The following is a 12485-nucleotide window of genomic DNA, read 5'->3' on the forward strand; positions in this document are numbered from 1 at the left end:
CTCCTCCTCTCCTTTTTAGTACTGGGAATCAAACTCATGACCTCACACTTGCAAGGCATGTGCTGTGCTGCTGAGCTGTATCCCCAGTCTAGACTGTTTTCTTTGCCATTACTCTTAGAGACTGATGCCATTAATAATTGCTGATTAAAAAGCCTAGAACCAGCACTTCTAAAATAGTTGACCTTGGACTCATTTAATCCTGCCCTGGATATAGAGCAATGACAACAACAATGGTATCAATTTTATTTGTGGTCTCACATAATCTCTATCTTTGTTTTATTTTTCACTTTCCTTACTAGCCATGCCATGCTTTACCTACTATACTAAGCCTTTGCAATCCATTTTAATAAGACAAATAAACTTTTTTCTTAGTTCAATTGGAAAAAAAGAAAATACTTTTGAATTTGTATAATGCTATATATATATACACAGGACCTGCCATATATTTCTCCTTCTTAAAATGCCCTTTCCTCTAATTTGCATATAACAAGTTTTTTTTCAAATATTTTATGGTATTTGAGTTCTAGTTAACTCTCATTTTATAGGCATAAATGTTGATCATGCTTTGATTTAAACAAATTACTTTCCTTTTGTCATGTGTGTTCATGTATATATTTTTGCTTTCCTTCATTATAGTAATATTTATTTCTAGAGCTTTTTTCCTTTAAACTATACCCTGTCTTCATTTCCTAGCATGGTGTGTTGTTTTTTAATCTTTCTCATTTTGCTTTCATAGAATGAGAAAAATAAGAGCTTTTTGATTACACTTTAATCATTTTATCTCCGTTCACTTACAAAAAAGAAGCCATTACATATTTTCTATGATAAAAATATAATCAGGTTTTCACCCTTTGGCAATTCAATATTGTTGGGAAATCATTCCGTTTATGAGTCTGTCACAGAAGAATTCATCCCAGTCTTGCAATTCTCAGAGTAAAGAGCCCAAGAGGATGATAGAAGTTGAAAAACCACTCTAATCAACACACTTTTCTCTTGATCATTTATGATTTTTTGCAGAGCAAAGTCAGATATTGTGTCATAAGTCCCAAAGAAAATCAACAGAAGGGCAATTCCTCATAAAAGTGAAAAAGTGAGATTATTGTATCCCATATGAGATTTTGTGACTTTTTAATATCCATGGTACTTAGTATTATAGGAACATCTTTAAGGATAAATACAATTAATAAAATATAATGCTGCTGAAATAACACATATTAGTATTTGGTAAGAGAGTCAAGCTGAAGGGTTTCTAAATATAATTTGAAGAGATCCATTAAGACATGAATTTATTTGTTGCCATGACCCAAATATAGTAAGAAAATGGGGAACAGGAAAAACTACTAGAAATATTCTATATTCACTATTTCAGCCATGAATGTGCCCATATACACTGAGTTGCTAACATGTTTGAGACTGCTTTTATTTTTCTTTTAAATCCCAGAGCCAGAGTCAATGTCACCATAATTGTCTTCCCACTGCAGTGATAGGAATCCAGTGCTCAACTTAAGAAGGTTCACTGTGATCACATGCTCATGTTCCCCTACATTAATTGATGTTTGACAGAACTAGTCTCTGAAACAGAATTGTTCAGCACTTCATAAAATGAGAACATTGGAGACATGGAAAATAGAGTGTTTGGAGTCCTCACAGCCACTGGCCACTTGGGAATGCCTGCATTTTCCTGGTGGTCATTATAGGGTGGAGTGCATGCTTTATCACAACCTCGCCTTAAGATGACGGGAGGGTGGCACACTCACCAGCCTTGTTGAAGTGCTGGCAGCACAGCACTGTGTCCTCTTACCCTGTGAGGAGGTCAGAGAATTAACATCCACAGAAGAGATGCCAGACATTGGGCCAACTGAATGCTGCCCTCCGTGTGGTGGGTAAAGCTTGTCTAAGTTCTTGGCTCTTCAGAGCAGAGAGTGAAATCCAAAGTCCACCTACTAACAGCTCTGCAATCCTCAAAGCTCCATCTCTGGAGGGTTCCATGTTTTCCCTAAAGCATCATTAAGTGGTGACCAAGCCTTCAACATAGGGCCTTTGGGGGACATTGAAGACCCAAGCTGTGATAGTTGCCTATTTCATAATCTGACTCCTAAGCAACTGATTGCAGCAGGAGGGAGCCCCTCAACTGGGACTCAGATGGAGATGCCGACTCTCCAATGGGTTAGGCTCACCGATGTTAATTGTAGGATGGGGGCATCCTAGGAAAAAAAGTTTGTGGAGGACAACTGGGATGGCTCTCCTTGAGAGAAGAGCAATCATTTCCATTCTAGCTAAATCTGGCCCTATTTCCATGTGTCAATATGTGCAGAGCTTGATAGGGCTTTTCCTTATCCCTTTACTTGGCTTTAAGCACTGGATATTGGTTCAGCCAGGGGTGCTGGTGTGTAGTCTTTGAGGCAAAGATGACATAGAATTGCTCCCCTGCACTCCCTCATTTCCCCGTAAAAAACATGTGTGAGCCAAGGCGGGATACAGAACCATGCTCCACATTGTTGGCTTGCATTAAGCATCCAGATAAGAGTCTGTGATGTCCCAGGGCATAACAGATTACACATCAGAGATGCACTGACCCCAAAACATTAGCTATTATTTCAGTTGTGTTTTTCAGATTGCTCTATTGCTCTTTCTGCATATCCTTCTTTCTGAATATAGCAGAGATCATTTCAGGCCTCCTACCCAGCCCAGCTCACGGCACTCACCTGCTTCCCATCATTCTCACAGTCACTCATCCTCAAGCCACTCCTTTCTTCATGAATTAATAAAACCTGGGTTCATCCCTGGGGTGAGGCCTTTGTTCCAGCTAGCCATCATCCTAGCTGGACTTAGGACCCCATAACTATGCTTTAGTGTCTTTATTCTTGCCATGGGTTGCATTGGAATTGGTAGATTGAAATGAACTTGCCAGAATTCCAGTAACTTTTCCATAGTATTATTAATAAAAACTTCCTGGGCTGCAGTGAGGACCAGCAAGGGCTCATTATAGAAACTGTTGAGAAGATAGAATTATATAGACATAAAAATTAGAGCAGAGCAGGAAACAATAGTGCCAAGACTCTCCCTATTCTCAGTTCCCATCCGTCCTGAGTGCAGCAGTATTCCAATCTGGCCCTACATTTTGACATACACCTCTGATTCAAATAACTAAAAACACTTCCTTGCTTTGGTTAGCTTGAATTATTAATTTTGTCTTTGGTATTTGCTGCCAAAGTAACCTTAATGAATTAAATCAACACTCCAGGTAAAATACGAGGCCTGCTGGAGTTTGCTTCAGTGGGAGCAAGGGCAGAGAAGGAACAGGTCTCTGGTTCCCATTTCAGGTTGTGGCTTTGCCTTCAGCTCGTGCTTCAAGTGTGCTTCCCTAGGAACTCTGGAGAATGAAATACTTTGACCTGAGTTCCTCTAAAGAACTGGCACTGTGAGATATGTGAAATTTAAGAAAAACAACAACTTTCTTTTCAAAACATCAGTGTTCCCTTGTGTTGTTAGAACTGAAGTCTTGATTGTGCCTTTGGGGTCCAACAGCTCTTTTGTTTTGGAAAAACACCCCGTAGGTTTTACAGTTAAAGCCCAGATTCTGTGTTGGAAAGGAGACAATGAGAGGCTGAGCTGCTCTTCGCAGTCAGGTCCAAGGTTGTCCTCCTCCTGGGTAAAATAGCATCCCTGAGATTATGTGTGAGGAGAGGCTGGCCTGTGTTGACAGTGAAGGAAGAAGCTGACTTTCTGTCTGTGCTGTTCCCTGCCCTTGGCGTTCTCAGAAGCAGACCCGAGGGAAATCAAGCTGCCAGGGTTTGAGTCCTGGCTCTGCTATGCTATCATTCAGAGTCCAGCGGGGGACACAGCCACTCCAGTCACTGACTAGAAATAACAGTAATAATAAGACCTACTACTTAGGCATATCGTTGTAAGTAGGTGAGTCAAAGGGCTCCTCTGAGGTGACAGCTAAAGGAAGCAGCTCATGCTTCTCACACTGTAGAAACAAAAGGAAGAGGTTAGGGTTAGGGGCCAACTCATCCTGGTGGAAAGGACTGAACATGTGTGTGAAATGAGCATTTTTCCATATAAGCTGATTGCCTTGGGTTTTGATGCAGTAACGAACAGCTGACTAACATACCACTCTTCTGTCTTTACAAAGAAAGAAAAAGACTTCCTTTTCCACTGCTAGGTCCACGAGTGAGGTTCCTCAGGGAAAAGCACTTCTGAACACAATCTATGGGGGCAGAGGACACTGTTTTGTACTAGGCTCCTGCGCCAGGCTGCAGCAGAGCAGACTAAACCAGAAGAATCACTTGTGCAGGATATAAAAATCAAAACTGGACTTTGAAACAAAGCACTTTACAAAAGTATTAGTTTCACAGAAAAGACTCAGTCTGAGATTTCAGGCAGCATGATAAGGAAGTCTTCTCTGATTTTTTTTTTTTTTTTTGTTAACCTTATAAGGAAAGAAATTTAGAGAAAAATCCATTTTTTTCCCCCTTGTTATGCTTTCTCTAGCCCTGTTTTGCTCATGAAGCCAATTTGTTCTGCTCAGCTCATCAGAACACCTATTCTGTTATAGAATGAGCTGTTGTCTCATTGCAGTATCACTTCTAAAAGTCAACTAGTCTTTAAATTCCTTTAGTTTTATGTTTTTATTGTTGGTATATAGTTATGGTGAATAATAATTACATTTACATTCGGGAAAAGGTACTTATACGTATGACATCTTGCTTATTTTTATTGTTCCTTTACTTTATTCTCCTCTTTTCTTCCTTCCTCAGTTCCCCTTCCCTTCTCTACAGAACCTATCTCCCTGTTTTCTACCTTTTCTCTTTTACTTTTCCTTTTAAATTATTGATATTTTGGGTTACTAATGTTAGAGAATCTTCTTTGTTTGATTTATTTCACTTAAGCATCACAGTCTCCAGATCTACCTATTTTCCTACAAATGACACAAATTATTGGTCATTATGGGTGAGTGACATTTTATCCATTCATCTGTGATAAATATCGAGGCCATTTTCATAATTCAGCTATTGTGAAATATGCTGCTATAAAGATGGATGTGTATCACTTTAATATGATGTAGTTAACCCTGGATCAAATGATATTTTTATTTTTAGAAATAGTTTTTAATTTTTGCAATATCTCAATACTGATTTCCATAGTGGTTGCACTATTTTACACTCCTACTATAGTATAGAAGGATCCCTTTCCTCTCACAGTTTTAACATTTGTTCTGTTTTGTATCTTTGCTGATAACAAGTTTTACTGGGTAAAATAGAATCTCAGTGTTGTTTTGATCTATTTCTCTAGTGGCCAAGATGTGAACATTTTTTCATGTACTTCTGGACCATTCATTCTTCTTTGTCCATTCTAAGTAGTAATCTCCTGTCCAAGGAATAACTAGAATTTTTTTCCCATTCTGCAGGCTGCCTCTTCATTCTGTTTTACCTTTTATGTGCAGAATATTTTTAATTTGATAGAATCTTATATATTGATTAATGCTATTATTTCTTATGCAAATGGGGCTATTTTCAGGCAGGAAAGTCCACAAGCACTATCTGTGAAATCAGAGGCAGAAACCTCCACATGGCACCTGCACAGTGGGGAGCCAGTGATCCGGTATTGTTCAGAGGGAAGCCACTGAACAGAAGGAATTAAGGATGCCTCAGCAGTCCAAAGCCTAAGGTCTGGGAAAGTCAGGTGCCTTGCACTGCAGAGCCACATGCAAGTCTGAAGCGAAAGGCTGAAGAGAGTGGAGGCCAGCATCCAAGGTGGTGCCAAAGGCTGGAGCTCCTCCCAAACGGAAGTGCTTCCTCTTCCTCCTCTTCCTCCTCCTTCTCTTCCTTCTGTCCATCTACAAGCCTGTTGCTTGGTGCCACCCACATTTGAGGTGGGTCTTTCCCCTGCAGTTTGCTGCCCTACATGCCAATCCTGCTTTGCATATGCTGTGGCAGAATGTCCTGAGTTCTAGCACCTTTGTCAAGCTTTCAGACAAAGCTTATTACTAACACATTACAGTCTGGTCTCAGTTCTTTCAATGAAGTTAATGGTTGTGCTCATGTCCATCCTAGGGCAGCACATCATGGAGAGATCAGAAATCATCTGAGGGGGCGGCTTCTGAGCTGACCAGGGATGAACTCTAAAGTATAGTTGAGAACAAGGTCCAAATATTTCCAAAAACCTGATGGAGTATCTTAGGATCATTGCTTTAACCATCTTGTTTATATAAATGTATGGTTTTACCCCTGCCATATTTCCTAACTTTTCTACTTTCTTGCTGTTGAAATGACTACTTTTAATAACACTTAAAAAACTAGTCACTTATGCACAATGTAATGAAATATATTCAAATAATATTGCTGTGTTAAATATAAATCTGTTTAATGTTCAACAAACCATGGATCTTTGGGATTATCCTCTCCACTAGACAGAAATTGTTTACACTGCAAATCAGCAAATAGTCAAAAGTTAGCAAGTAACTTCAATGGAGTTGGGCATTTTAATTTGTAGCAAGCAAAGAACTGAGCTAAATGTATTTCCCTAGACAATCTTTTTGGGTTATTTCCACCATGTTATATTGAAAGGACATGCTTTCTACCTTTTTGGTCTTCAAGTTTTATGAGCTCTCTGATTATGATTTAGGCATAAAACTCCTAGTGCTTTTCAGAGGTCTCGTGTCCATGAGCAGGACATCCATGTTAGAGGCCACGCTACGTAGAGCTGTACTCTGCCTTAGGGTCTAGGCCACTTACTTTTGGCTGTCAGCTACTCTGGGCTTTTCTTGCATTAAATACACCTTCACTGGGCCTCTGCTTTATGGTGGGGTCCTGACTCCCTAGCCATGAACTGGGACTGGCCTGTGGTCTGGTAGGAACCACAGGAGGTGAGCAGCGCTGAGCAGGCACAGCTTCTTTTGTGTTTACAGCTGCTCCATGCCGCTCACATTAGTGCCTGAGCTCTGTCTGCTGTCTGACCCACAGTAGATTCTCATGATAGTGTGAGCCCTCCCATGCGCTGAGTATGCAAATGGTCTTGGCTGTTCACACTTTTGAACCATGCTGGACACACACATGCACATGCATATTGTGTACAGAAAGGTTGTCTTCCACAAAAATGGTCACTGATGCCAAGAGATTGGGAGTGGAGTTATTGCTTTACGCCTGGATTCAATATCCTGGCTTTAATCTTAAATAACTGTCAGGTAATAATTTAAAAATTGCTGCCTTTGGGCATTAAATTCTTCCCATGCCACTCACTGATTCATTTTCTTTAAATCCAAGATATATTATATGTGTATAATATGAAACTTATTAAAGTTTCATGTGAACATAGTATATAAAAGCTATATAAATGAGATGAAGTGTGCATAACTAATACAATAGATAGATCTCTATGTAGTTGCATTCTCTTAATGAATAGAATGATTTTTTCTAATGGTGTTTGTAAGTAGGATCACAAGTCTGCATCTTGTATAGCAATTAACCACTAAGAATATATGCAGTGTATTATTTGATGAAACTGTACTTTCGATTTGATTTGAAACTGTCTCATTGCTATATGTTTATCAATAAAACTTTGAAAAGAAAAAAAAAAGGAAAAGGAAAAGAAAGAAAAAAATGAAAATAAAAAAGGAAGAATTAAAAAAAAAAGTATCTGTAAGTACCCATATGAGAAGTTTGGAGAATAAAGTCCAACCTAGTTATCTAAACAAAAGATGTTTTTTTCTCACTGAAATAAGGTCAATAGTGGTATAGCAGAAAATGTCAGCAGATAGTCTAATAGCCAATTCGGCATTTTTTTCCCTTGCTGCTTCCAACTATTTGTATATTAAGGTCAAATGCTAACATGGAGATTCTAAAAGGTCCATTTTATTAAGTTCAGTGAATACAGCTGCTGTCAAGTGAGCTGCTGGGTTTGTTGAACTAGTGCGGATTTTGTTTTCTTCAATGAAGAATGCTCATCACTATGAAAGATGATGGAAGGCCTTGAATTTGCGACCCTATGACTACCCCTAGGAATCTCTGAGGAAACTGAGAAGCTGGAGATATCCCAGAAGAGCAAATATAAACAAGGAGCAGGAAAAGAAAGATTTCCGAAGTCAGATATAAGAGAGAAAATTTCTGCAACAGGATATAAATTGAGAGTAACAAAATAAGTGTCACCCTGAGTAGCCCCTGTGGACTCTCTAGGCTGAGGCAAACGAAGCTTGTTTGTTCTATTTATTGTAGCAGTGATTCCTTTCTGGCAGTGTTATTTTTGTTTTATTTAAATAAAAGTCTATAAGTAGGGCTGGGGAGATAGCTTGGCAACATAAGTGCCTGCTTGACAAGCATAAGGACCTGAGTTCAATCCCCAGCACCACAAGCCATGCTGGCCCTGAAGGTGCACGCCTGTAATCCCAGCACTGCCGGGGAGGGGGGGCGGTGTCTCTGTGACAGGAGCATCACTCTGAGTCTGAGGCTGCATAGCGAGACCCTGTATTAAAAAAAAACAAAGCAAAACAAAACAAAACAAAAAACCAAACAACCTCTTGTCCATATTTGTTTGCTTTTTGTTTCTATAGTAAAATATCCAAGACTGGGTTCTTCATGAAAGAGAGGTTTATCTAGCGCACACTTTTGGTGGCTGAGAGTCCAAGATTGGGTGGCTCTATCTGTCCAGCCTCTGGTGAGGGACTTGCTGGCTATGTTGCACACGGTGGTACTGCAGCAAGAGTACACGTGAGAGGATGGGACACACTGAGACAGGAAGCCTGAGAGACTCAGGGCAAGACTTGACTTTTTGAACACTCATTCTCACAGGAACTAACTTACTCCACGAGACCAAATTATTCCCTTCCACGTGTAGTAGCGCCAATGACTTAATTACTTTCCACTGGGCCCTCCTCTTAAGAATTCTGCCACTGTTGAATACAGGACAGTGCTGACTCAGTGGAGACCAAGTCCCTAGCAAGGGAATGCTTGGGGCATGAAGCACATTCAAACTACAGCACTATGTCTATGGACTGAAAGGATTTACATGTTGATTAGGATGGACAGAGAGTGCTTTTTACATTTTATCTCACTACGCCTTTGTGAATAGGGTAGAAAATCCAGAATCTGGTAATAGTTGTAATTAGAAAACCCAAAATACAAATATTTATAATAAATATAAATAATATCATCTGTTACAGTTTGTCTTTAGTTGTCCCCCAAAGCCTTATGCAGACATGGGGAGGCCTTCTGGAGTTTGAGATTAATCCATGATCAAGGCTGGGATTATGGGTTTTAGTGTTGATGGGATTATGGGTGTGAATACCACACCCAGCCTGGGGCTTGTAGCCTGAATTAACATAAGGGAGACGGACTTCCTCTCTGTAGCCATTGTTGCCACTGCTCCCCTGTTTTGCTGTCTGCTCTTTGCTGCTGCCATGAAAGGTTGCTCTCTGCCATGTGCTTATCTGCCTCGGAGCCAGCTGAGTATGGACTAAAACCTCCAGTAACTGAGCTAAATAAACCTTTCCTTCCTTCATTTTGAGTGTCGGGTATTTGTCCCCGCAACGAGAGAAGAGTAACTGAGACATTATCCATCTTTTATTTAGGTAGAGACTTCTTTCTCAAATAGGAAAGGGAAAAAAAGATAGATGGAAGAAGAGGAAGGGAGAAAAAGGGTTAAATATAAAACTGAAATAGAGATTTTACACGTGGGAAGGAGACTAAGAGTTGGAAGGAGCAGGGAGGAAGGGGAGGTAGAGGACGAATAAGAATTAAGAGGTATTATGCACGGGCACCGACGCCCCTCGACAGAAGCAGTCATTGTGCACTGAAGTGTGTACTAATAAAAGGCATATTTGCAGTTAAGAAATTTCAAGAGCTACTTTCATAAAACATTTAAAGCTGCTTATGACAAAAAACTTTATGAAGGAGGAGAATATTAACACTCACAATAAATGCTAATAACACTGTTCTGACTGTACAGGAATTTGGACTTAGCTTTTTCTTTTTTCAATGTAATTGGTATAGGGTTTCACTATGCAGCTTGGACTCATGGTCCTCCTCCTGTTTTCAGCCTCTCTAGCACTGGAGCTATGGGCATGTGTCACCACCCTGCCTGGACTTGTTCGGCTCCACACGCCCAGGGGCTGGGGCAGGCACAGCAAGCTGTACCGGGGATGGAACCCCAGTCTCTCTGCTTGCCTAAGCAGGTCCTTAGTCCAATGAGCTATTTCACCAGCCCTTTAACTCTTAATAATGACTAATTTGAAGCAATTTTTCTATTACAGAGGAAAATGCTAGTATAAAGGTGTACAAAAAGGTGTACACAATGGTGAACAAAAATGTATGTATAGAAAAGACTTAATTATATTGAAAAAACTATACAGAATAAAACCTATGGAATATATATTAAAAATTTAAAATGACTAGTTTTGGATTATAGAATATGTAACTCATATATATATATATATATATATATATATAATCTTAGTAAGTAGAACTAAAGTTCAAAAAGAACAGTGAGGCTTTGAGAATTTGGTAGCAGGGAAAATAAGTATAAAATGTACTAACTTATACTGTGATGGGTTTGAGAAAAGGCAGGCAGGTTTCTGGGATTAAATTCTGTGACTTTTTTTCTCACTAGAGTTGTTTTTGACAGGCTGGCATCTCCAGTGTCTCTTGCAGCACAGAGTTACAGTTAACTGGAAGTAGAATTCATATTGTTGTTTAGCCTCTCATAAGAATGAAAGGCCTAAGAGTAAAAGTGAGGTCGGTGGAGTTTTAACCTGGGGGGAATCACATTAGGTGGGCTCTGAGTGCTTAACCTGGCCTAAGAAGGGGCCTGAGACCACTGACTTAACCCCTGAATCACGGACTTAACCACGGTGGCAGTGTTCATGGCTAAGCCAGAATCATTAAAACTATGTCTCTTGAATTTCTGGCCTATCATATTGCCTGTTATGCTGCCTCACTCTAAAAGAAGAAGTGTGGAAACTACTTCAGCCACTGTGATCCCTACCCACTATGATCCCTACCCATTGCTAACCATCTCTCACTCCAAAACATTCCACAGATGCATATTCCCTATGTTTCCCCCTTATGTCAAATACCTTTTTATATGGAATTCTTTCTTTTGGCAGGGAAAGTGGGAAGAGTAACATATACACATCTGGTATGTTTGTGTGTGTTTCTAAGACTGACAATGGCTTTAGAGTAGGGTGCATTCTATATCCAAATTTTACCCACAAGAGGCCAAACTGGAACCTTTACTTTTCAATGATTAATGGAGAGAAATTATAGGGTAAGTGATGTAAAATTTACAAGATGCTTTTAATACAATTAAAAATAAAGTCTCTATTGGCTCTTAACTTTTTTCAAAGCCAAGTACTGGCTTTTTTCCAGAACTAACACATTTCATCCACTACCAGGAGAATACAGTTAAAGAAAAATTCCTTCCATCTTTGAATTCATATTTTGTTGACCAAAGAGTAGAATTTAACATTAAATTCTATGAATTTAAATTTTGTACAGATTTAATATTAATTTACTTATAATCACATAAAAGAATTACTAGCTCAATCCAGTGATATTTTCAAGAATGCGTGGAATACTGGAGAGCAGAAAGAAACAGACAAACAAAACAGACAAACAGAAACAAACAAATATATTAAATACTATTTTATTTTATAGATTAGGAAACTGAGACCAGAGAAGTTATACCATACTTAATAATTAATCCTATGGCTTTCTTTTCTGTCATTTGCAAAACAATGTTGTAGCCTCTGTCATGTTCCAGTGGTTCCTAAGGAGTAATACATTGAAAGCCTTTCTTAAAAATTTGCAACCTAGTGGAGGTGCAACCTGTGTTAAAACATTAATTTTTCATAGCGTATGCCACATTTGATTATAGTTATGTTCCTAGAGTTACAAAACGTAAGGAAATGGTGAAATTTGCCTAAATGGTCAGGAAATATTTTCTTTTCTTTTTGGGGGAGGGGGAGGATTGTGGTACGAGGAATCAAACTCATGACCTTGGACTTATCAGGCAGGCACTGTGCTGCCTCTGCCCAAGGAAAGATTTTCTAGAATTAATTTTTTGGACCTTGAATTTGTACAGGAACAGACCATCAGAAACAGGGTGTGCACTCAAGGCAGTGGGAAATGAGTAGCATAAGATATTGGTGCTTTGTGTGTGTGTGTGTGTGTGTGTGTGTGTGTGGTGCTGGAGTTTGAATCTAAGGCCTTTTGCATGTAAGGCAAGAGCTACTACTGACCCATGCTCCCATTCCAAGTGGCACAAGATAGAGGCACACACATGTGCTTACTAGGGGTATACCAAGGACTGGCGAAATATTTAGGGAGCCTCTGAAGGTAAGATTGAACAGTAATCTCTGATATAGTTGCAAAAGACTTTATAGTGCCAGGTAAGCTGTATAAATTTTATTCCTCAGGTAATGGGAAGCCATTGCATAATGTTAAATAAGGAAATGGTTTAAATTCTCATGTTAGGCTGTATTTGACGGG

This window comes from Octodon degus, unplaced genomic scaffold (assembly GCF_000260255.1).
Source record: "Octodon degus isolate 3935 unplaced genomic scaffold, OctDeg1.0 scaffold00088, whole genome shotgun sequence".
Lineage (NCBI taxonomy): Eukaryota > Metazoa > Chordata > Mammalia > Rodentia > Octodontidae > Octodon > Octodon degus.